The 27,240-nt window shown below is 44.4% G+C and overlaps 1 protein-coding gene across 4 annotated transcripts in view; it reads left to right on the plus strand.

Moving 5' to 3' along the window:
- Positions 1–3,589: 3,589 nt before the first annotated feature.
- PAK5 (p21 (RAC1) activated kinase 5) overlaps positions 3,590–27,240 on the plus strand; it is an 864,076-nt gene continuing 840,425 nt past the window's right edge. Inside the window, exon 1 of one of the 4 annotated variants that reach the window (XM_069234132.1) lies at positions 3,590–3,924. The gene's annotated coding sequence lies outside the window, so the exon portion shown is untranslated. The remainder of the gene's footprint in view (positions 3,925–27,240) is intronic. The other 3 variants (XM_069234136.1, XM_069234134.1, XM_069234135.1) reach the window with 3 other exon arrangements.

Below are 27,240 nucleotides of genomic sequence, written 5' to 3' on the forward strand. Positions count from 1 at the left end.
GCCAAATACCCCACCCCACGCAGAAGTGCAGCACACAAGGAGTGGAAGACCTACTAAAGGGATAGACAAGCAAAGGCCGCATAAAATGCAGAAGATAGAGGCACTTTCAGAAAAGTGGAAAGAGATGCATCACTGGACATATCCAGGCACACGAGAGCCGATAAATTACCACCTAGAGAACTGCCAAGCACATGGGAGGGGAAAAAGACAAGTGGGAAACAACTAGGGATGCTGTGCACCAAAAGAACAAAGCAAAGTTCCCTGAAGAGGGCAAAAACGATCCAGGAAAGGAAGACAATAAATGCCCTATGAGAGGCAAGGGGAACACATCCTGGGTCCAGCTACCTGCCGGGTGACATCAAGCTACTGCAAGAAGCCGCTTAGTGACTGCACTGGCGCTAGCTCTGGTACCAGGACCCTGTGCACCGGCACCAGCAACCAGGGAGCAAGAAGGGGCTGAGGGAGGCACTGAGCTAAACCGCTAGTACTAAAAGAAGGTAACTGAAGCCCAACGGCAGACCCAAGGGCTGACCCACAACCATGCATACAGATGCCTTGAAGAATGTAAGAAGAAGCAAACCAGCAGAGCAGATAATAGTTTAAGGACTTCAACCCCCCCAGACCCATCTGCCCTGCCACTGGTGACGGCCGGTATAACAAAGATATGAGGCAGCAAACTGCCAGTGTGCCATGACAGAAACCAACAAAGGAAGGTCCAGCCCAGCCCAACACAAACACAAACACCACTAGTACCCCTCATGTGGCCAACCCAGTAGAAAGCAAAAAATAATGGCAGAAAACCAAAATCAAAAAAAGTTGGAAGCTTCCAAAAATTGAAGAGCAATGACCGGACTTGAACCCCTGCCTGGGTCAGTCAGCACCAACTCTAGAGGAACCAAACCCTGCCACTGAGCCAAAGCACCTTGGCAACAGCAGGGCAGACAGACCGGATACCAAACATGCAACAACATACACAGTCCCAGAAAGATAAGGAATGGCAAGTGCTACCGAAAACCTGCAGCAGAAGAAAGCCAAACCATGCGGCAAGGCCAAACAAACCATGCAGCAAGAAAACCCAAGAATGTGGCATAATGCAACACATCCCATAACAGTATCACTTCAGTACCACAACTTAATAAAATACGGTAACACAGCTTGGGTAGAAACCGCACCGCAGCAGTGCTACCAAACAGAGAAAGAGAAAGGCGACCACTCCAGGCTTGCCAAAGCGTACATAGCAACAACAAACTGTGGAACAAGAAATAAGATGCAGACACTGTCACGTTTTTTTTGTACTCCAAATTGAGTCAAACACACCTGGAATAAAAGCCACACCTCTCAGTGTGAGGGTCTGGGACCCCGACCAGTAAGCTACCGGGGACTCATGTAATTGAAAACCCCAAAAAACACCTGTTACAGATCCCCCAACGTCAAGTGAAAGGGTCTTTGACCCTAATAGACAACAGGGACTCAGTAAGGAGCAAACGCGGCCCATCCACCATAAGGAGAAACCCTCTGCATTAAAGAAGAGAATGTCTACTGACACAACTGTAGTAGAGCCCTCATCTCTCAGCATGTTTTTTAGAGACTGTGAAATGGACCATTAGGCTACAGGCCGTAGAAACAAAAAACTCCAGTGGTCCCGGTGAAAAAACGTGAAAAGATGTAAAAAACATCAAGCCAAAGTGCCTCAGTACAGCAATAAAACCGATGTGTATTGAGAACAGAATCCACAAGAAAGAGACAAAGACATAGGAAAGCCACGCAGCTGGTCCAAATGCACCCTGAAGAAGTCAAAGGGAAAACAACCAGGTCCCGCTAGCAAAGGAGCGCAGCACATCATGCTACGGCGGCCAGGCAGCCACGCACTCCCAGCTGCTAAACTAGGCGGCTGCTGAGAAACCCAACTCAGCAGCAACCAAGCGCTCTGAACCGCCTAGGCTTGAAAAACATGAGCGTGGACATACCCGACATGGGGGAAACTACGCCGAGCCTGGAGGAAAAGGTGAACATAATACTGCTGTTCCAGGGCGAAGAACACGCAGCTAGCTCCCGGAACCAGGAAGCCCCAGAAACCCTGGGGGGGAGGCGGAAGGGAAATGGAGGCAAAACAGACCGCGCGCTGCCTATGCATACTACACTCTGCCGCGCGCAGGAAAAATTACAAGTCTCATCAAACGGGCAGCGTAGTTCACACAAAGGCAAGATCAAGTCTCCCACATCTAGACCAAACGTTGCCAGGGAAAGGCCCCACCTTTTTGGAAAACTGGGGACAAGGTAAACAAACAATGCTCCCCACACTCCAGATACTTCGCCCAGCAAGTACCCAACTTACCAGGGGTAGGTGGAGCACGACTGTGAGCTCCCTACCTGGAGAGGCCCATCTCCCCAGGCATACCTGCAAAAAGGGGTTACGCAGGTAGGTCACATACCGATGTGCAGACTAATAAAAACAGGGTGTGTTGTGGACTACATCCACTTTTACCCGCCATATTGGTAGGAGGGGCTTGGAGGAGGGGCAGAAGGGTGTATAGCGATAAAACTTGTAATTGGTTCAGCCTAGTTCACATGGTGCCTGGGTAGAGGTTGAACACCTCATTTAAGTAAGTATTTGGACGAGATAAAGGTTGAGGAGATAATACAAAAACATCACTTAAATGTCTTACCACAATTAAAATACCATAGCCACCACCACTATCTCAAACAACATACGATCAACATACAAACCCCAACAACTCATCCAAAATGCTCCTCAAACTCTTAAGATACACGTCTTCCTCCCCGTTGCTCTGCCCTTGACCTTGGGCAACTTCTCTGCAGCTAAAGCTAACTAATGCCTACTCTCCCTCGTCCCTCTGCGCCGATACGCCTGCTGGGCAACGATCCAACCCTATTGCAACTACTGTATCACACGCTCTCTTGACACGATCTATGCAAAAACAGCAACAACAACAACAGCTGGTCAGAACCACAATAAAGTGACCAAGCACGGCCTCAAAACACAAAGAAAGATGTCCCTGTGAAGCAATCTACCAAGTGGAAACGAAAACAGGGCACAACCTTCTCTAACAAGTAAACTTCCCGTCCCATTCCAAGAAACACTTCGTCACCAAAAATTCGTCTAAAACATGGGTGCTGGGTGGGTGATTGCAATTAACTAAATCTTCAAAGAGATCAATGGATCTGTCAAAAAGAGACCAAACCAGGCACAACCCGACCCTAAAAAACTCACAATAACTATGACCCTTTTTATCTGAGGCCTATACTCCTCTGACTCAGCTTTGAGGCACAGCGTATACAAAAATCCGGGGGGAGATGACTCTCCCCAAACACCCCATTCAACTACATTGAATTGAGGAAAAATATCAAAGACCAGTAGTAGATTAAATATGTATCCCCTCAAAAGCCAAGAGGTGGAAACTGAGTTGCGTCCTTAGGTGTACCGGCCCGTCATGCCTTTTAGCGTGACGGTGCCCCTTGACTCGACCCTGTTGGTTGCAGTCCTCCGTGGCCGCCCTCCCCCCACGAAGCACAGCACAAATGCCGATGGTCTGCGGTGGTCAGAGAGCGCTTAGCGCTGATTGTCCTTGCGCGGCCCTCGCGCATCTCCCTGAGTGAAGCCTGCGCGGCGGCTCCGCCTGCAGGAGGCGCGACGGAGGCTGCGCGGGCGCGTCAGGCGGCGGCGGCGCTGTCACCGGGCTGGGGCTGGGGCTGGGGCTGGCGCCGGGGAGGCAGGCAGTGCTGATGCTCTTGTTGTTGTTGATCTCCCACCCCTGGGCTCGCGCTCTCCCGGCAGGGGGGCAGCGCGCGCGGCAGCCCGGCACGAACATGGCGCCGACAGAGGCCAGCATGTGAGCGGCTACGGACCACGGCTAAAGCGGGCTGCAAGAGCGGCAGCGCTCTCGAAACCGATCCCGAGAGCAGGTAGGCACTAATCGCTTTCCAATATTGAAGGTGCACAGAGCATCCGTGGTACCCAGAGTATCAGGCGCGCCGCAGCCGGCCAGTCCGGGACGGGAGGACTACATGGCAGCAGGTCTGTTTCCTAGGAGATGCTGTGCAGGCTGACAGCAGGCTCCGAGGCATGAACCCTAGCAGACAATGTATGTGTGTGACGGGGGCAATGCACAGAACACCCTCCCGCATGTGCCGGTCCAGTGCCTTCATCCCAGATATAGACCCTCTGAGCGATGACACTACAGCCCTGTGTGTACTTCCTGTACACACAGTGTGTGCTCCAGAGATAGCGGTACACAGCAACACTGGGCATGTGACACTGGAAAGCAGCATCATGCTTTTCCTTCTATCCACGCAGCAGGGTTTCTGTACTGTTTATCTCGCTTTGTATATGTCAGGTCGTATGTAATATGTGTGTAGGGTTTTCCCTTTTTGTCTTTGTATGCATACGCATGGATGTTCAGTAACACAGAAGTGGCAAAAGCTCATCAAATGCTACGACTAAATCGAGAAGGATGACCAATGTACTACTGTCGTTTTTATCCGTAACAACTACTGCTAGTCTACTTTAAATGTTCCGTGGAGTCTTTGTAGTTTGAACTGTTGGCAAAAGGGGTGATTTTCAACATTTGTAAAGGGTCAACTGAACTTTTCAAAGGTTTGCTAAGTTGCAAGGCTGGGCGCTAAGTGTGTCTTGTACACTTTTGGGGTAAGTTAGCCATAATAGTGTTATGTTGTAAATTGGTTGCATGGTTACATGATTACTATTCCTGACCTAATGTAAACATTGATGTATTGTTTATTTTCAAAACTTTATACTCAAACTTAGGGCCTGATTACAAGGCTGGTGGCCCTAGGACTGACCGCAACTGTGGCGGTCTGAGACCACATTACAACCTTGGCAGGTGGACCTGCCAGGAGACCACGGTCTCCTCCGGGAACATGGTTCCCGACAGAGTGAAGGTGGTCTGAGTTGTACTAAGCCAGGGCAGTTCTGAACACAGCGCCGCCTGACTGATTACTGCTCCCCTTACCAACAGCCTCTCCATGGTGGTCTGGTGCCCTGGAAAGGCCAGCGGTAAGGGTGCACTGGGGGCAGCGGTAAGGGTGTGCTGCAATGCCCAGGGCCCCCCCTGCCCAGCACCCTCGAAATGCAGACAGTGTGCATTCCGAGGGTGCTGTGTACTTCAGTATTGGCCTCGGCTCCCTTAAAGGAGCAAAGGCCAATATCGTAGCACTGTTCCTGCCAGTCAGCCCGGCGGGAACACATATTACAATGTTCCCGCCAGTCAGCCCGGCAGGAACATTGTAATATGCTCGTGGGCGGGGGCCCCCCGGCTTTGGCAGTTCGCTTTTAGGACCACCAAAGTTGTAATGAGGCCCTTAGTCTTTAATGCAGATTTGGTATGATAATCTCAACAGTAAAGTATTTGTTACTGCTTACCTTATTCTTCTCTTTCCCTGCTCCTCCACCTACTAAAGTAAAACTTTAAAACATTTCTCAGGCCACCCATTGTAACTGCAAATGTCCTGTTTCTTTGTATTCTCACCCTCTGTCAATAATCCTGTCATATCTCTAAAGATAAACTGAAGTGGCCACTGTAAATATAAAACCACAAGTGTAATATTTTTGTTGGTATTCTCTGAGAAGTGCTTTGGCATCCCTCTAGACTGTGTTAGAGCTGTAATAAATCGACATATGTTGGACTTGTCCCTGTCTGCAGGGTCAACTTCAAACTTGTTTCTTCACCCCTCCTGTTTTCTGAATTTCGTTTATGTTGGCATTAAGACTCTGTGCACTTTGTCACTGCTAACCAGTGCTAAAGTGCTTGTGCTCACTTCTTAAACATGGTAAAATTGGCCAACACCTGATTGGCACATTTCAGTTACTTGTTAGTCCCTTGTATATGGTACAACATGTACCCAGGTCCTGTAAATTACATGCTACTAGTGGGCCTAAAGCACTCATTGCGCCAACCACTTAAGTAGAATTTTAAAACATTTCTCAGGCCTGCCATTTCAACCTGTAGTGCAGTTTTAAATTGCTAATTCAAACTGGAAAAATACATCTTTTGCCAGGCCTAACCCTTCCTTTTTAATACAAATTTCACCCAAAAGGTAAGCCCTAAACAGCCCAAAGGCCAAGGTGTAGAACATGTGTTATTCATTTTGCATGTCCTGGTAGTGAAAAACTGCTAAATTCGTTTTTTACTACTGTACGGCTTACCTCTCTCATAGGATAACATTGGGTTGCCTTATTACCTTTAATATGTTCTAACATTATTGGGTGGCAGCAGGTAGAAATGTCATGCTTATACTCAAATGAATTATAATTTAACATCTTCTTTAATGGCAAAGTAGTAGTGCAGTTTTAAATTGCTAATTCAAACTGGAAAAATAAATCTTTTGCCAGGCCTAACCCTTCCTTTTTAATACATATTTCACCCAAAAGTCAAGCCCTAAACAGCCCAAGGGCCAAGGTGTAGAACATGTGTTATTCATTTTACATGCCCTGGTAGTGAAAAACTCCTAAATTCGTTTTTTACTACTGTACGGCTTACCTCTCTCATAGGATAACATTGGGTTGCCTTATTACCTTTAATATGTTCTAACATTATTGGGTGGGAGCAGGTAGAAATGTCATGCTTATACTCAGATTAATTATAATTTAACATCTTCTTTAATGGCAAAGTTCTATAAAGTTGGCATTTTCCTGTCCTAACCATTTTGGTGCCTCTGCAAGTGTCCTGGGTCACCTGACTGTGAAAAGCTTAGCTGTTGGGGCTTGTGTATTCCTCCCAGACAGTGAGACAAAGTGGATTAGGTGTTGGCTGGATGCCACACTTACATTTCAAAGGGATGCCTCAAGCACATATACAAAGGAGCCTGACACTAGGCTTTTTCACCCCAAACATCTTGAAGCATTGACAGAGGAAGGGAAGACATTTCCAGAACCAGATGTGGGGATAGCCTAGAAGATTCCCTCACTTCAAAGTGACTCCAGTTATAAATTGTGGACCCTCAGTGCAACTCTTCAGTAGACGTCTAGACCCTTTGACTACAGAAGGAGAACTGCCTTGTTCCCCAGAGGATTGCTCTGCTGCTACCCGAGAACTGCCATGCTGCTTGAGGGCTGTCTTGTTCCACAGAGGACTCCCATGGTGCTTGAGGCCTGCCCGCTCTCTGAGAAGGAAGACTGGACCGGCTCCCTTCATGCCAGGCTACCCAGAGTGTCTATAAGGGTCATTTGGCTCACCTCCTTTTCTGAGCTACAGGGAAACAACAAGCTACAGAGGCCACCCTGCAGCTGCCCAGCTGATCTGGTACAAATGACCTGCCTGGACCAGTAACTGGAGCTACTTGAACCTCTGCTAGATTGAGTCCCTGATCCTGAAACCTGGTGCACTCCTCTGCAAGAAAAGGAGAAAATCTGAAGTTTTGGGCGCTTTGCAACTTGAAACAGACCAGTTTGCACTGAGACTCTGCCACCCACGACAACCTCAAACGTGAAGCTCTGATTAAACTGACTCTTCGTGCTATATCCACTGCCAGCCAAGACCGGCAATGCAAAATCTGCACTTTGCACTTTAGCAGTAGCAGCCTGCGGTGACCACCAGTGTGAAATTCCAGCGACAACTGTCCGCAACATCCAACCAAATCTTTGTGCTACAGCTGCGACAGTCCACTATGCCAGCCCTACCCTTCATGCTATAGTGACAACCTTCTGCAACGCTTTCTCTGCTCAACGCGACCACCTCCACGGGTACAGACCTCTTTGTGCAAGGCTTTGAGAAGGTACGTTTTTGAGCAGGACTAAACTGGTCCCTGTGTCTGGCTAACGCTCCATCTAAGTCAGTCTGAATTTGTGACTTTCCCACGGTCTTGCCCAATCAGGTTACCATGAGCGGCACTTTTTGCTTTTAGGAACTATGCACACCTAAAACATTAAAATTGCATATCTCCTGTTCTACTGATTCGATTTTCGTCATTTTGGTATCACCTTATTTATTAAATTTTTGTAAATAAGTCTGGAACTTTTTTTGTGTTGCGTTTTCATTTCATTACTGTTTGTGTGCTGCATAAACACTGAACACAGTGCCTCCAAGATTAGGCTGACTGCTTTTGTGCCAAGCTACCAGAGGGTTAAGCACTGGTTAATTTAGTGACTTTTCTAGTTCACCTTGACAAGGATTGTGGTTGTTGCTAGAGAAGGGTTTCACCCCCAACCTACAACCCAGTTTGTTACAATGTGTAAGATATAAATCACCTAAAGTCCAAACCAAAATATTTACAAAGTCAAGCATCTAAAAGCATTGGCATGGCCCACAGAAGAAAAAATAGTGCAAAAGGTTGTAAATGGTTAATGAAAAACTACTAAAACGACCACAGAATCAAAATATGCTGTAATAGTCTAAAACCAACCTAAGAATGAAGTTAAAGTAAAAAAACACAGCTAAAATTCAAATCAGTGGCTTGAACTTAGTGGAGAATAAAGGCTCACATCCCTGCCTTTTTTTCAAACTATGGATAGCTATGCAAAGGACTTGGCTGTCTGTAGTTTACAACAATTAAGAATGAGGGGCAAAATCAACTGTGCTTTTGCAGCATGCGGAAACTGTCCTGTTCCTGTTCTGGCGGGAGACCTTTCAGGCCATGGAATAGACTGGTTGCGCTCCTGTTCCTAGTTCTGAGGTCCGTGCCCAAATTGATGACCTCCCTGAATGCACTTGAGTTGCCTGCGCCATTTATGGCCCTGCACACAGACGATTCGAGGATCTAACCTGGTTAATTGGAGGGAGTAGCCTGCCTAGCCACCATTTCCTGCCCCAGGAAGCCTATCCAAGCAGGAAATGTCAAGAGGCAGGACAAATCCTTTTAACTAGCTCTTGCATGATCATAGAAAATTACTAAACTCCATCTATTATTTCTAGACCCAAATTACCTGATTGTATCCATCTACCTATACCTAAATAAAATTGCACACATCTTTAGTCGAAAAATGTTGTTATACTCCTTAGAGTATAATCATGGTGAATTGTTCTGAAGGCTTAAAGTTGCAGAATATGACACTGAAGCTCTGCCTTGAGAATGCTGATTGACTGACTCAAATGGCTTTAATCACTAGGTTGAAGAGTTGAAGAAAGGTGCTCTAAGGTTGTGGAGTCTTCAACTTGAAGTGGCTTGATGCTGTTGGAGTTGGATGGTGGCTAGAGCAACGGAAGGGAGTCTAACTAAAAAGGGCTTAATCCCAGGAGAATATGGGTCAAATAACTTGAACTCCAGGATGTGCTGTATAGAAGTTTCCAGCTAGATCCAGGTAACTCTGGTGGCCATGACTCAGTGCTGTTTTAGCAAGTTTGGCTTAACTCCAATGATGGTTTGACACAGAGCGTATCCATGGCTTGAAGGTTTGAACTGTAGGCATGAGTTGAAAGTTTCCCTGTACCACCTGCAGACTACTTCAGAGTTAATTCCACCGAAGTAAACCCTTTTTTAGTGTCTCTAATCAGTTCCCACTGTGCAGAGACTAGCCTTAACCCCTTAGCACTCCAGGTCCTAAAGCATGGCGCTTCCAACTCGGGAGCAGCTTGCAACAGTCAGGCTCTGTCTTAGCTCCACAACACCCAAGGTTCTTCGAGCAAGCTGGTCTAGCGGGCAGGCTCTGTTTATTCTTAGACTAGGGAGTGTTAAATGCCCCTGTGGTTCCTGAAAACAGAACACTTGGTGTGTCATCTATACGTAAGTTGTGGAGGCACAACATTAAGTGAGAGCAGGGGACATACCTCCTGCTAGCCTCTGGCAGGGAGTCAAGAAATCTTCTACGGAGCAAGCAGGGATGCTTTCGTCTTCAGCTCCAAGCAGATCCCCTCCTTACAGTGGCCTCCTTAAGAGTTTTTACAAGTTACACTAATTTACTATTGGTGATGGTCTGTAAGCCAATCTCAATGAAACTCCAACATGTCCCAGTCCTACCTTTGTAACAGTATGATGCACTTCCTGACATGGGACGATGTATTGTGGCAGAACATTTTCCCAGCGTTCCGTGCACCATTAAGCATACTTGGTGGCACCTAGTCCCAGTGTGCAGAGTTGTTTCATACATAATAACACCACCATGTTCCTTCGTTGTAACTTCTGAACTGCAAAGGAGATCCCCCCTCTTCCCCGCCAACATTCGGCCTGAAGGAAGATCACCAGAAACTCTCCTTAGACCTGTACTAAGAAAGAAAGAGAGAGGGAGAGAGTTATTACTATTACTTTTCATACACTAATGGTTTCCTGCCAGGCCCAGCTCAGATTGTTTGCTTCTTTCCTGTGCTTGGCCTGAGAGCCACTTAAAGCATGTTTTGGAGAGCACAGCCGTTATGACTTGTGAAGTGCTGGGTAATCCAGACACGGATATATGTATAGGTGACTGCACCAGGGCAGGGTTCAGACAAATATAATTTCATACTATATAACTACTAAAGAAAGTGAATCTTTCACAGCATAAACTGCAGAATAACTTAATACGCAAGCAGTATGAAACTGCTGACCACATTGTATATCATGATTTTTTAAACAAGCAAAGGTAAAAAAAAAGTACATGCATCCTAAAGCCACATGCTTTTGTTTTTTTAGAAATGGCTAGGATCGTGTCATGCTTCACTATGACGTAGTGCACATGCATTTTAACAGTGGCAGTTTTCTTGCTAAAGTAAGATGCAGTTGCAACTATTTAAAACAAAATATATATTCTTAAAGTGCCCGCTTTGGGTAAGGCAGGGACTATAGGTCAGTGGTTCTTACCCTTTTGACTTCTGAAGACCCCCACTTACTCATTGCTGGAACCCCGAGGTCCCCAAAGAAACATTATTGAAATCCAGGGACCCCCCCTCCACTTCGTCATTAGTCGAAGCCGGGGTCCCCAGCCTAAGCATTTTCGATTCTTTGAACTGCAAAACAATGCAAAAAACACAGAAACAAGCATTCAGTTAAGAAATTCACAAGTGCTGAACTATTTTGATTAATTCACAAAGAACTATATATATATATATATATATATATATATATATATATATACAGTATACAATTTAATGGGTAGGTATGAGGTTTTCTAAATTCTGCTGAGGCCACTCATCATCCATACTATATATATGTTTGATGCACTTGCTCTGCTTCCACGAATCAATATTGTTTAGCCTCCAGTTTCAAATTCCTTCAGTTACAGAATGTTTAAAATGTTCAGTTTTATTTTTTATTTCTTTATTTATACACACTTCATAAATCTGTTAATATAAATCCATTTTCTAAAAGTATCTATCTATGTTCATCCATTATTAATATGAGCTGTAAAAATTAGACCATTCACAAATTATCAGTTACTTTTGTGTATGGCTTATCTATGGTTTGGGAAAGGACGCTATATTACTGGAAGCAAATCTTGTGAGTAAAGCAAAGCTATAAAGACATTTACATGCAGGGTTGGGAATTTAAGTAATGTGTATGTTTGACTTATTCACAGAGCAAACTCCTAAAGGGAGGCTGTAATAAAAGATATAAGGGTACAATTCTAAAATTATACTGAGCGACTGCGGGTACTCCGAGTGAAGGGTGAGTTGTGTATTATTGAATAATCAAGGAATCTACTGAGACTCCAAAAGAAATACCCTTTTAAAGATGGCAGCTCTCACCTACCAGCGAGGTGGCTTGCTTCATCATAGGATTCCTCCTCATGTCCTTAGGTGTGGGCTACAACCCTGCAAAACAGAGTAGCTCTTTGAGTGTAGTTGTGGTGGGAGGGCTATGACCACCGGGTTCAATCATACATAGACTGCCATTGTGTAAGTTACAGCCTCAAATTTCTTTTGTTATTAACTTTTTAAATGCAACTATTACATTTTATACTTGTTTAGATGGGTGGTAAGATGTGTGCTTATCAGTAGTCCCTCCGTGCATCTATCGCTTCTAAAAAATATTTATATGTTGTGTCTCTCTCTTGGTTGTGAGCTTGCTCGCGCCTCAGCCATGCACCGTTTTCTCACCAATAATTTTATTGCAAATGTTGCAGTGATACTATCAAGGATGTCATAGAAGATGTCAGAACTGATGTAATATGTGGGCTAATTAGCAGTGTATGGGGAGGGTGTGAGTTATAGTTACCTTGGCGCACAAGTTATAGTTTCTTCAGATAAGTATAACTATACCTGCGGATTTCTATGCTTTTGTGCGCCAATTTGTGTAGTCAATTTCTAAGGTTTTTTTTCAATTCTATTTCCTAACTATTATGTCCCTGTAATCTTTGTTTTTTCATTGAATTTCTACTTTTTTAAATGCAATTATAATGTCACTACACAGGTGTTTGCAGAGAGGGCTTCAGAGCAGACAACATAAGTGTGGTGACCATGCACATTGATTTGCATTGCTATGCCGGCATGTGGCTACATTGTGCTTGCAGCACAAATATCTCTATCCCACACACTCAAGTTTACATACAAACATGTTGATCTGGAAGCACAAGTAAGGCATGGACAAGTTTGAGCCAGCAGTGTGGAATCAGTCCCAGGTCTACCAAGTGACGTTCACCCTGGAGGAGAAAGGGCACCTCTCAGCGGTCCCACATATCCCACCAACTAAAAGACACAATTAGAATTAGAATTAGAATCCTGAAGGCAGGCTGTCTCTGTCATGGATGCATACCCTCCACACCTCTGCTGCTTCAGCACACTTGCAGGCAGCCTGAATGGGGCAGAGGGGCTCGCTAGTGCCAAAGTAGTGCTTTGTTGCCCAGTGCCCCTGTGGCACTATACTGTTATCACTGTGTCCTAAATAGAGTAGTTTAAACAAAGTCCCAACCACTCCCGGCAGCCCAGAAAGTGAGGTTGTATCTCACCCTGGCAACAGTACTCCCTGACTTTTAGAGAGACGAGAATCCACAGGATATTATTCCACCCTCCCTGAAACAGATGTAACCACCAACCAGTCCTCCACAGGATGGGCTTGGCAGCAAGGATGAGTATCACTGTTCACCCAACCGCACTAGATGCTTTCTGAAAACCAAACACCCTTCCCATGCAATTCAGTCCCTGCCACCATCAGTGGTTACGTGACGTCACAGTTCTTTAAGTAACCGTGCAAGCATAGTAACATGCCTCCTTCATAAGTCAAATCTCCTTAGAATGATGGTACAGCCCGTTTTCAAGTCCTCACAGATATTGCTCTTTCCCTATGCATCTGTATTTGCCACACACTGAAAGTTTGTAGCATAGGACGTCTTGAATCAGTCATTCAACCAGTATAATGTAATATTGTTACTGTCCCCCATCTCTGCCAGCTGGCACCCCTGATAATTATTAAGATATATCTATCTATCTTCATGCAACTTATTAAAAACTCATTGACCAATGGGGACATATACCTTGTGCTCTTATACCAAACGTTCCTTATGCCATTGAGTGCATTCGCCACATCACACATAAGCACTGGCCATCGATGACCTGTATCATTCAACAGCAGTAGTTTCCCCCCGCCATGCCTCTCAGCATGCAGGTAGTCCTAACCAACCATATATTGAAACCTTAGATCCACAGGGATGGACATTGGCAACCAGCAACACTTAACCTAAGCCCGCTGGCCAGCAGTAAGTACTTTGGGCCCCTTCATTCTATCTCATATTCCTTGTGCACTAATCGCCCAGCACAAAGCCAGCAGTACAGAGGGCACCATGACCTATGACCATGCCCCCAGCGTCCCTCACCTCTCACACACTCGCCATGTCAAGGGCAACACCTTCCCCACTCTTGGGACTATCCCTTGCGCAGAAGTACTCTCTATGCATCACTTCCCCCCTGCCCAGGGCACAATGGCAAAGTGAGGCCATCCCTCTTTCTGGCAAGCTCCACGATAGACAGTACTCCCATATTGTGCTAATTTGTCACAATCACTTTGGAAAGAATCTCTGGGGTTCAATGTACTCAACCATGCAAAGCAAGCTCTTAGTGAGCCTTTTGCTCTGTTTATTAGCATCCAGATTCTGCACCCTCACATAATCTGCGCAAGCGCCCAGAATCCCCATCAACAAAAAGCGCTCCGCCTAGTAGTGGATGACATGCACATGGACTGTTCACTCCTTCACCTCCAGAGCTTGCCCAGGGTGTTACTTCCATGCTCCGCCTGCGCCCACACCATGAAACCGGTCATGGGCTACTTGACATTCAGTTTGTTCTTGCTGAAGCAGTTCATTTGCACAGGCACTAGGGTCCAATCGTAGCCCTTCAGCACCTGGCTGACCACCATGCAGATGCAGATGGGGAACTTGTCTTTCTCGCTCTCCTTCTTCAGCTCTGGCAGCTTGCCCTTTGGGCAGCCGCTTTCCTTGGGGTGGGTGTTCTCTTCGTCCGAGCTGGAGCCTGAGGGGCAGGGGGGCCCACTGAGTCCTCAGGCATGGAGGGGCTGAGGGCTCCAGACTGGCACTTCTCCTTTATTTCGTATTTCTGGCCCTGGGGAGGTGTCTCCAGAGCAAAGGAAGGGGGGGGGGACTGCTCAACTCCACTACAATTATGTATTAATGCCCCGGGAAGGTGGTGGTCCTCAGGGCTCTTAAGAGCCTGAGGAGGGGGATCCAGGTGGCCTCCCCTCCTATTTACTCATAAAGCCCTGGGGAGGTGCCCCGGGGCTCCTAAGAGTCTGAGGTGGGTTGTCCACATGGCCCCCCTCAAATGTATTGATTAAGCCCCGGGGAGGTGGTGGTCCCTGGGGCTCTTAGGGGCCTGAGGGGAGGGGTCTGTACTCCCCTCCCCAATTTCTAAATACACACACTCATCGGCATGCCCCCAGGACCTGGCCCACTCGGGGGTTTAACTTCAAAGAAGCACAGAGACAGCGCTTGTTTTTTAAAATTAATTTTCGCTGAATTTCACAGATCATTTGTGAATGTTGCTGCTAAAACTTTAAAAGAATGCTTTTTATCCCTGGCAGGGACCCTGTGGGACTCCAGGGGAACCCAGATCCACACCTAGGGGGTCATGGTATTCCTACCCTGCCCCATGTTCCTTATTTTTAAGTTTTTCTGGGATTTAGCTGAGTCTGAGTCCCAAAATTGTTGCTAACACTTCCTGGTTGCAGTGTTGGCAGCCAATCAGATGTATGCACAGGGACTGTTGGATCCGTGGAGAAAATTGCATTCCAAGATATCTATATTTCCCTTTCCTTTAAATTCTCAGAAACTACTGAACAGATTTACACCAATAACAAAAAGCGCTCTTTCTGGACCAAGAGCTACCCCTCTGCTAAATTTGGTGTAAATCCATCCTGAGGTTTGAGCGTTGGTCGTGTTCATAATCCCTATGGGAAATTGCATGGGGAAAACGTGTTTTGGGATCTCCACTTTTTTCTTAGCCCCTGCCTGACAAACCACCCCAAAACCTTCAAGACACCAGCTGGAGTGAGTGACAAACTAGTTTTGAAAAGTTTGTGAGGACTTGTCAAACAGCACCAGAGTTAATGGGAAAACAAAGTATGCTTTTCCAATGGAAGCTACATCCTAACTATAACTACCTACTGGCTACCACCAGTAATAATAAATATGTATATAATTCGCTAAAAACCCAAAGGTTACAGGGACATTATAGTTAGGTTCAGATTTTCCACACATAAAGCCATAGAAATTCAGCTGTTACAGTTAGAGTTAATTCAAGTAACTATAGCTCGTGCCCTAAGGTAACTGCCTCCTACTTCTGTTATGTTGCCAAATCCTTTCTTGTCTTTCCTGCATGGTTGGTTTGTGGCACTTGCCCCCCACTTTTCCCTGCCCTCTATGGTCCCTGGTGGTGCACTGCACCTCCCGCCTGTCCATCATGGTCAACTTGATTCCTCTGCACCCTCCTCCCTGCCCTTAGTTACCCGAGTCTGTGCCCCTCACCTCTGCCTCCCCAGAGTATTCTAATTAATAACTAGATTGCTAACATTCTGTGTTTATTACAAAAGTGTAGCACATCTGACATCATCTTGATGTAATCAAAACTGTAATACCTAAAGCATTTCCTTTAGAAATTATAAAAAAGACAGGGTATTATTTCCATGGAAATTATGGTAAGTGCTCTAAAAAGCTAAAATGAGTTTCTAAATAGTGACAAAGTACATTTCAATTATTTGCTATCTTCATGTTTTTGTTATCCAGTTGATCACTTGATTATATTTTTCACTCATAGGAGAGGATGTGGCATTAGGGCCAGAACTACAGACTTTGCAACTGGGGAACCAGGTTCAAGTTTCAGCATCAGCTCGACATCCTGTGATTCTGGGCAAATCACTTAAATCTCCCAATGCCTAAAACCGAAATGAATGTGTCCTCGTGTAATGTAACTGATCCTCATGTAAAGCACTCCAGTACCTTCAGATTAAGTCTGCGCTATCTAAAACTGCAGAAAACATGGATAGGAAGTGTTTTGCACACTTCTATCATCTCAAACCTGATTCATGAAATCCCAGCAGATTAGAATCACTTTACAACACGCCACAATCCCTAAAATTAATATGGTACCATCAAGAAATTATCTATTCGTAACTAAAATTTGTTATCACCCTTGATTCGTTCTCCTTTTTGTGTCCCTCAAAACCTGCCATTCACTACAATGCATTTGAGAGGGGTGATAACATGTATACTGTTCTCAAGATGGCTACCATTCTTTCTGGTTAAAGCGCTGATAGCCAATCAGATTTCGCCATGAGATATGTGCTTTGGCTCCACCTGGATATGCAAATTTGTATTTCCATGAATATTTCAAAAACTACGAAACAGATTTACACCAAATGAAAAATGTGATCTGCAGATCAAAAGCCACCTTTCTGCCAAATTTGGTGTAATACCGTATCGCGGTTAGGGCTGCAGCCATGTTCAAAGAATCTATGGGAATTAACCTGGGAAGCTCACTTTTTTTTAACCTTTTTCTCAGCTCCCACTTGACGGATCAACCTGAAACTTTCTATGCACAACAAGACCCTAGAAGGCACTTTATTTGAACATTTGTTTTTCTTTTCCCAGGTGATTGTGACTCACACTGAGAGCTTCTTACCCATGTGGAGGGTCTGTAAGCCAGAAAGGAAATTGGAGACCAAATGCACATTCTAAAAGGTAAACACAGAGGAGTTAACATTAGTGAGGAGTAGCAGAAGGAGCTATGTCTAAGCATAGCTTTTGAGCAGGTGATCTGTATTACACAGTTGCAGTAGCCACTGTGGGCCAGATTCATAAAAGCATACTTACACTTGTGTGTAAGTGTTCTACTTTCAGGTATTCACAAACTAGGACCCTCATTACGAGTGTGGTGTTCTTAAGATCGCTACACTCACGGTGGCGGTCTTACCGCCGCAGTCCAGGTACTAAATATCGGCGCTTTACGACTTTGGTGGTTTGGCCGAAGCCAAACCGCCACAACGCCACCAGTCCCGCCGGTGCAGACAGACCGGCGCGGCTGGCGGTGAACTCCTCTGGGATGGCGGCACGCCTACGACCGCCAGCAGTATTACGAGGCAGCAAACTGCCAGGCTTTTCACAGCGGTCACCCTGCCACGAAAACCCTAGCATTTATCCACCCAGCGACAGGAATCCCCATTCCTGTCGCCAGCACACACATCCCCACACACTTGCACTCACACACATCCACACCCCCCCACATGTCCACACACTTGCAGACAAAACCCCCCACTCACCCACACACTGGCAGACACACACCCACACACGTCCAAACACTTGCAGACACACACCCTCACATGTCCTGGCACACATCCTCACCCAACCGCGTGCATACATATAGACACCCCCACCCAACTGATCACAGACACACCCCCCTACCTGACCAAACACAGACATGCACCCCCACCTGACCGAACACAAACACACGCACCTCCACTCGCTCGCACACAGACATGCAACACCACTCACTCGCACACTTGCAGACACTCACCCCCACTCGCTCGCACACAGATACGCACCCACTCGCTCGCCCACATACACCCCCCTCCGCATTTATGCACACACGCACCCCATCCGCATTCATGTACACACATACCACCCTCTGCAATCATGCACACACACACCTCCACCCTCCGCATATATTCACACCACCATGCACGCATACAGTCACACACACGCACACCCTTTCTAACACACACGCACACCCTTTCTGACACACACACACACACATGCTCGCACACATACACGCACACATCCACCTACCACACCCCGCCCCTTCCGGTTGGTCCACCTACCATTCTGGGCCGCACAGCATCCCACTTCGAGGTGGTCGTCCGGGAGGTGGTGGATGTCAGCGGTTCCACCGCCAATGCCGTACCACCGTGCTAGTAGTGCTGTGTCATACTACTGCTCGTAATATGGCAGGCAGAGTCCTTCCGGCGCAGAATCACCTCTCACCCACCGTCTGTTAGCCCGACGGTTTTGGATTTCTGCTTGTTTATGGGTGGAAATCTGTAGGTACCTCGTAATATGGCGCCCGCTTCGACGGCTGTCTTTTCAATAGACCGCCAAAGTCAAAATGAGGGCCCCAGTGTGGAATTTTAACACTGTGCATTCTTTATACTTACATGTACAGAGTTCTCCACACCTGAAGGCTCTGTGTTCAGGTCATCATTTATTAAGATGAATGTTAAGACATAGAAAAAGTATGTTGAGCTCCTCTCTGCAAAATGAAGGCCTGAATGAAGCATCCAGCAAAGAAAGTCTGTTTCGATGAGCAGTGCCATCGGAGTACACACTTATGACCAGTTTTAGTGCTCTTGACTAGCTTCCATTACTTTCAATCAGCCTTTTTTTCTCTCATTATGCAGCTCACAGTCATGGTCCTAGTCAGTGTGCACATCAACATATTGAGGTGAACCTGTAGTGTAACCATTGAAGATGAAGAGGTTAGCTTGGTAATTCACAGGTGGAGATGGGTGGACTACATTGTTTTAAGGAAATGGTTTTTGAGGAAACATTATCTGGTGCCATCTCTACTGGTGTCATGTCCCAAATGTTGGTCTTGACATCGAGCCTTTTGGTCCATACCAATTCAAGGGCATCTTTTAGAATTAGCTGGGCAGGCTGCTAAACCAAAGGAGCAGCAGATGCCCTTTCTCTACCATCCCTGCTGCAAAGTACCTATCAAATTCAGAGTTTCCTATTGTGCCAGGAAGGAGTTTTTGCCTCAAGTATGTCTGTCGAAACAATAGATGCTTTATTAGCAAAACTGCAATGCTGGCTCAGCTGATCTGCATTGTTACAGAAAAAAACCTCTGGAGCTGAAATTTGTCCAAGTAAAACAAAAGAAAATCAGTGTCTGACTAAAGAGAATATTCTCCCTGTGCACTGGCACATAGTTGTTTTTTTTCCTGCTTGGAGTCACCATTCAAACATGATGGACCCAGTAAGGTATTATAAAACTATTTTTCCTACAGATCTCTGGCTTCAGGCCTCATCACAAGAGGCTTACAGGTAGTAGAGGACACCGAGGCTACATTGTTGGAAACTAAGCATCTCTTTCACCCTAAAGGAGGTGGGATTTGGGAAGAGGAACAAGAGTTGGGTGGATGGAGCTTATATGAGGCGGATACCTCTGCCCTGCTCAGAATGGCCATCTAAATCACTTTAAAGTTTATCTTTATAAGTCTCCTGTCATGTCAGAAATCCCATGGTCCGTGAAAGTTTTTTGTTTATGAAGCAAACATGGTCCATGGGCTGCCAGAAAGAGCGCAAGGTCCCCTCAGTGTGGACTGTTCCCTGAAAGCAATGAGAGTAGGTCTAGGTAATGCCTATGAACATTCTTACTGACCAATCGATGCCTACTACATTTCATTTGAACATAACCGTCTCTGTACGCCACCATTGCTAGACTGTCATAGTAATTGCTTCTGCAAATAAAGGTTATTATTAACCTTATTGTTTCAAAGCATGGCAAGCACAATGTTTTCCAAGGTAGAAAGGTAATGCCTACCTGATCTACGTTTTTGGATCAGTGAAGAAGTAGCTGTTATCTCTCACAGTTATTCTGGCACAGCAAAGCACTCTTTTTGGGACTTGGAAATGGTTTTGTGAACTTGCTTATTCGATGGAAAATGCTAGATTAAACATACATCTATTCCACTTCGGAAAACATCTATTCTTACCTTTCATTATCTGTGCTTAATTTGAGCCAATGGTTTCCGGTGCGTGGCTCCGGAACTTAATTGTAAACACCGGCACTTTAGATTTTTTGCCACAAAGTGGCGCCATTTGTCTAAATTAGATTTCGACACAACAACAGTTGTTTATTAATTGAATATACATCTAAAACTGCTGCCCAACCCATCCTTATAGCTTTGGGGGCCTGAAATAGTCTGAATTGTCACACTTGTAGGGTGTGTTGATTAGTAGTTGTGTTGATTGTGTCTTTGGAAGCGCTGGCCAGGGCAGTGAATGGTGCAAGCTGCAGTGGCCTCCTGATGAGAGCCCTAGCATTTTTTAAAAACAAATTAAGCACTGTGCATTATTCTCGGACACATTCTCATTTAGACATATTCATCGATCTGTAGGTTTTAAAATTAGATAGATCATGGATGGACTTTCCATATGCTCCTTCTTCAGCATATATATATTTTTTTGTTGTAGAACGCTTTCTCATCTTTCTTTTGGACCATCAGTGGCAATAACTTCTATTTGTTATTTCCCTAAAGCCCGTTCTTGTATGCTACAGAGTAGGCTGTGTGCATTTTTTGTCAATTACTGCCTTATCTGATAGAGCTTCCTGATCCATCATTCTCAATGTGAGGAATGTGCACAGACTCCTCATACAGTGTTGCGAACACTCTCTACCCACTAGAAACTTGTTAGTGCAAACCAGAATTGGCTAAGCCAAATGTTATTTTTAAAGAAATCTGGAAACTGTTTTTTTCCTATGTGACTGAAGGTTTGAGCTTCATACGGCTTATTAGTCATGATTAAAAATATATTCTTATTTTAGCCTCCAACATATTTTTAGATATATTGTGTTCTTAAGTAGTATATAAAGGCACAAGGAGGGCATTTGTGAAGATTATTTTAAGAGACATCTGCACACTAATACGTCTTTTATACCACTTATGGCAAGATGCCCTGCTGTATGACTGCCCTTTTCTTGTAAAATATCAGATCGCTCTTTCCATGTTTTCTGTAAGGTTTCTTAACCAGCAATACAATTGATGGTTGAAAAGAGCCTTTACTTTTCACTCTTCCCCTGGCCATGCCCATTCACTACCTCTCTATTTGATGCCATTAATGGAACCTTCCCCTTTTATGCTGCTAAAGTCGCCCTACATGGCCAGGGTATGCCCAGACAAGGGTCCCTTACTTACTGTGCCACTGGATTCAAGTTAGCCTGGCTGATGAGGGGTGATAACGCAAAACTGGTCCAGGACTGTTCCCATGAGGAGCAAGGTCAAGACTGATTTGCAAATGGCTGGGTCCAAATTGGATGGCATGGTGAGCAAAATAACGATGAATTAAACCCATATCTGTGACTGGGGGTGAGTGTTTGAAAAGTTTCAGTACTCCGTCCATCATCATTTTGTGTTTAGGGAGAATCTTACCCTTACCTTCCAATCTTTGTGGCACATAAATTCTTAACAGGCAGATGCCAAGGCTCTTATTGTTTGTGCTATTTAAAAAGTGAATCTTTGCAAATCGCAATGTTTTCCAGACTTCTGCTTTACAAACTACAGAGTGATTCTCAACCTAGGGACTAGCCTTTTAGATTTTTGTACATGCAACTAAAAGGTTGGAGTGGGTGTGGTTCAAAAATGATCTCAGAAAAGAGAAACACCTCCTCCATATCTGAGAGAAGATCAGCATTTCACTGTTGGCTAAGTCTAACAAGTGAATTTGATTCAACAGGAACGATCAGCTGCCCACACCTATGTGCACAAACTCTGTTGCAAAGGTTTTTGGATTTGGTAGGGATATCAGAACTGTACTTTGATTGAATTCAATCATTCTTACATAATAGGAAGCAAGAGATAAAAATTATAACTTCCTCTTATTCATGCAGAATACCCCAAGGCCCTCCCTCTCCCCTGTGCAATAGCTACATCTTTACCATCATGCAGTCACTTAATCTATAGCAGGAAAAGATCCATATGTCTTCTGATAACTCAAATATGTCTGCAGGAGCAAGTGTATATCACAGAGTGGCTAGATCAGATAACCAGTAGATGAAAGAAGGTTTCCTCTGTTTGAAGGCAAATACTGACATTTTAATCATAGTACAGGTTGCCATTGAGTCATCACTTTCGACTCTCCTGCTGATCTGGGCTAACCACCACAGTGTGGACTATTTTTGATTGCACTCTTCCTGAAATGTCTGTGCATTTTTAAGTTTTTTATTCTCCTCCTCAACCCGTATTCTGTAGATGTGTTTGGTTGTCTTCCAGAATCATCTACACAACTGTTTTATTGGTACCCCTAACATACACATTTCAGATGTTTCAATAGGTTTACTGTGTACATTTGTTGTAGATCACATTCTGTGCACTCTCCTACCATCTACTTCTGAATTCTGAATATTACAATTTATTTTACTTTGAAGTCAGATTTAGGTTTCAGATGTATTTGTTGATTTCTAGAGTGCAGACAGTCACTCTTAGGCTCCAAAATGTGCCCAAGGTGCTACTAGCATATGCTGGATTATGATGATTCAAAAACCTAAAACACTATCGGAGGGTTACAGATGTATTGAAGTTTTCAGACATTTTATTAACTTAAGAATGACACGCTTCCCCTGTAGAAGACTAGAAAACACAATTCTGCTGTGACAGAAAATACTATCCATCTTTGTTTAAAAGTGGAAGCTTGCACACAATTATACTTAGCTGATCTAAACTTAAAACCTGGATTGTACCGCTGTAATAATTAGTTAGCTGAGATCTTATCCTGGAGCCAGTGCAAATACCTAAGGTTAGGTATAGTGTCTCTCCTGTGAAAGGCACCGTAAAAGTCTGGCTTTTTCATTTTGTATGAGTTGTAGCTGTTTTAAGGAGACCAATGTAGATGATATTACAATAATTATTTGTGATGACATAAAACCATTTACCACTGTGACCTTAGGAGAAAAACTGAAAAAACACAGAACCTTTTTTAAATACACTCTCTTGCAAAAACATAAACTGGTTACTTAGCTGAACTATACATGAAGGTTAAGTTTGTAAAGGATTTCCATTGTTATATTTTTTCACCCAGTGTGTAGGAGGGGGGAAGTGAATTAGGTCTCAGGACTAGAACTAATTTTGGTAGAGAGATGTGTGCAAAGAGACTTAGGCAATCTGGTTCAGTACTGACACAAAGTTCAGTATGGCCGCTCAGTATATTCCCTTACTGAGAAAATCTCTTAGCCACATGAGTGCACATTTCTCATAGGCATGTTTACTGAAACTCACAACACACAGCAACACAGACTGCACCTTAGAGTTTTCTTTTTCACTGTCCACTTTGAGCCTGTTTAATACCTCAACATATCAGCAGAAAACTCTGAAGTACAGAAAGAAGGTATCAGACACATGAGATATGGTACACTTTTCAACATGTAAATTGAGCTTTCACACCGACTGGATCAAGTCACAGAAGAATGACCCAGTGTAAAGGAATGTACCATTTTCATTTTGTCTTTCAAGGAGCACTCATTTCCTTTGAGAGCACCTTCATAAAGTCTGTCTGTAATCTCTTTTTGTCAAGGTACTAGAAGGTGTCATGTGTAAAGCTTTACAGTGCATTAAAACTCTAAAATGTAGAATGGGTAAAGTTTGGGTATACTCCTCTCAAATAGAGGACAGAACCTGTACTAAGTTACCTTAAGGGTTTTGAAAGAATAATTATTTGAAGGAAACACTGGCGGTCCGAACCATCTACAATAATAGGCTTGGATGCAGCGGTTCAGAGTCAGTCTCCTTCTGAAACCAAATGCACCATTCTGTGGGAGTGCGAGGCTCTAAAAATCTCATGAAAGCCCGAAATCACCAGGAGAGATGCACCATTTAGGTCACATACATAAAAACACACATATGAGTTCGAGACCAACTTTCCTGCTGTTCCTTCTGTCCAAGTCTTTGAAAAATCAGCTTGGAAAACTAACCGACCTCTGAAAGAGAATCATGTTTGGGGAATGGAAAGACCACAACACGTTGGCATTCCTCTGCCATATCTCAGTTACTGTTCTTTCTTTGTTCTGGCTTGTACCAGAACTTACACCTTCTCCTGGGTTTTCAAGTTTCCTTGTTGCTTCTTCGTTTCCTTCCGAACCTTGGTCTCTAACATTCACAGTTTGCTTCTCATAATTGTTGCCACTCTGTGAGATGTTCAGAAATTGTACCACTTCACCTGTTAGAGTTTCTTCACCCCAATTTACTCTTTGCTGATGTTAGGAATCCCCAAGGTGCCTCCTGAGTTATCTGTCAGCATCCCCAGGGATTAGGGATAAACCATATCTCTGTTCTTGGTTAAACCTTCATGTTTCTAAGTAAACATAATGTGCTGTGTTACACAATTGGTTTTATCAATGCTTGTTTTACCAATGCTTGTTTGCTAATGTGAGCAGGTGTAGACATGTGCTTCTAATTGGGTGAGATGTAGACATGTGCTTCTAATTGGGTGTGGTGACTCATCCACATGTGGAAACTCAACTGCTTTCCTGATTGGCTATCAATAGCAGAATGAAGCATGCCTCCCTGCTTGGATTTGTTTTGCTTCCTGATCTCAGCATCTGATTTGGCAGTCCAGCTCTTGCTGTCATCCTTGTATTCAGGACTCTTGAGGCAATTATTTTCTTCATTCCTGTACCAGCTGACACCAGGCATTCCTCCAGCACTCCTGAAAAGACTGCAGCTAAGTGACTAGTATTCTCCAGGGAGTTTGTTCTTTGAACGCCGCGCTTTCCTAGAACAGCTAATGTATTTCAGACCTCGTATTTTGGCAGAGTGCTTATCTTGAAGAGACAAATGCATTTCTGAACATTCTTCATTATTATTGTAGTTACTTGCCTAAATGTGCTTCAGGAAATCTGCTTGAGCTTAAGTTCTACAAAAAGTGACAGTGCAATTTTAAAATAGCATTTACGTGACTTTTCTATCTCTAATAGCACAACTCTTGGATTTAAATTGTGTCATTCGTGCCTGTGTTTCAGGTTTGAGGAATTTGCTTTTAAAGGGATTTTCACACACACAGTGAAACCAAACTGTGCTACCATAACTGCTTAAACCCAGAGTGGACATTTGTATTTTTTGGATTGTTTTTGTTCCTTTTAGTTTAACCCTATGCATGCAGGAAAGTTATATGTGATATAATTAATGCCCTTGTTTGTTTGTCTTTTTTTCTGCATGATAAGTGCAACCACAGTTCTAATTCTAGTGTGCAGCAGTGAATCTCTGTGAAGCCAGCCCTAGTGTTGCAGTACTTATTGTTATGGTACTCAGTTTGGGTTTTTGGTAATGCAGTGTTAGTAATTGTGCCAACAGTTATTATTATCCAAGAAAAGTGCTGGAGCATTCCGGTGCTCTTCTACTGCTCCCGTGCCCATATCAGAAAGAGAGATTCAGTTTCAAGAAAGTTGAGTGCACTAACTCTACTATCACTCTGTCAACAATGACCTGCTCCCCCGCCCCCAAAGATACAGGGTGCCTGGCTGGACCGGCAAGGCGTTGCAGTGTTTTGTCTTTCTCTTCCACTCCCCCTTTCCTTTTGGGACACCTGCTGGGGTTTCTGTGTCCACCAGGAAGTGTCGAGAGGTGTTCCAGGAGGTCGGGGCCTCCCATCGCCCCTGCAGACATTCTGCTTTTCAAGTGAGTCGCCCTGTCTCGACAGCTGACTCTGACCATGGATTTCTTCTAGTGCTGCGGTCGGTGGCACATACACCAAATAAGCATGCTCTATTTCTTCTTCTGGATTTCTTGCTTGCCTTCTGGGTGTGTGAGGCATGAACTCAATTAGGAATTCCAACACACTTCACTACAGTGTTCATGATCAGAAGTGTCTTAACCTGGACTTTCCAACAGGGCTCTAAACAGGACTTTCTCTCATGCTTCTTAATGTAAATCCAGTCTCCCGGATTTAGATTGTGGCTCTGTTCTTGGCTTGGATTCTTGGTTCAACCTGTCGAGGCACAGAACATGCCATATTAGCCAGACATTTTCAGTACTCGAGCACCATGCCATCTGTTATATTCGAAAGCACATTTGCTGGGACTTCAGCTAATCTCATCGCTGTCCCCATCAGTACTTTATTGGGAGACAATCCAGTTTTCCGATCTGGTGTATTTCGCATCCCCATCAGTACTAGGGGTAAAGCATCTGGCCACTTTAACCAGTGTGTTGTTGCACACACTTTGGCCAATCTTGATTTAATAGTACCATTCATTTGCTCAACTGTTCCATAAGCTTCTGGACAGTATCTGCAATGAAGTTTCTGATCTATTCTCAATGCTGCACATAACAATTTTATAATCTTACTATTAAAGTGAGTACCTCAATCTGATTTCAGGGATACCGTACCTTGGTATCAATTCTCTTAGTAGTAATGTGGCTACTGTGAGACTGTTGTTTCTTCTTGTCAGATATGCCTCCGCCCACCGGGAAAAGATGCAGACAATCACTAAAATGTACCTTAGCCTATTGCAAGGAGGCATTTCAGTGAAATCCATCTGGATCCAATTAAAGTTGCCTACATGACTCAGTGTAGCATGTGTCCTTTTTCCCACATTCATTTGCTGACAGTCAACACACCTGTTGCAAATTTATTTTGCTCTAAACCTTGGATTGTACCAATACTGCTTGAATGTTCGAATCCTGGCATTCCTACTCAAATTTGCCTGTCCATATAGGAACCTTGTCATTGGGATGCGTAAGCTGTCTGGTAATATTGGTTGTTGTTAGAAATGGGGTTTCTAGTTGGCAAAGGTAGGTAGGTTGTCCAAGTAGGGACCACAGTCCTAGTCAGTGTAAGTCACACGCAATCCAAATTATCCCTTGCCCACCCTCTGGTAGCTTGGCACTAAGCAGTCAGACTTAACTTAAAAGGCAGTGTGTAAAGTATTTGTGCAATAAATCATTCAGTAACACAGTGAAAACACCACAAAGATACACCACACAGATTTAGAAAAATATATGATATTTCTCTGGTTAAAATAAGGTCAAAACGATATAGATTCAGTAACCACAAGTTGAGATATCCCCTTTGCAAGATAAAGAGTCTTAAATCTTAGAAATCAACAGTTGTCTCTTGATTACACAAAGTACCTGGTTTGCTTCAAAAAT

This window comes from Pleurodeles waltl, chromosome 5 (genome assembly GCF_031143425.1).
Source record: "Pleurodeles waltl isolate 20211129_DDA chromosome 5, aPleWal1.hap1.20221129, whole genome shotgun sequence".
NCBI lineage: Eukaryota > Metazoa > Chordata > Amphibia > Caudata > Salamandridae > Pleurodeles > Pleurodeles waltl.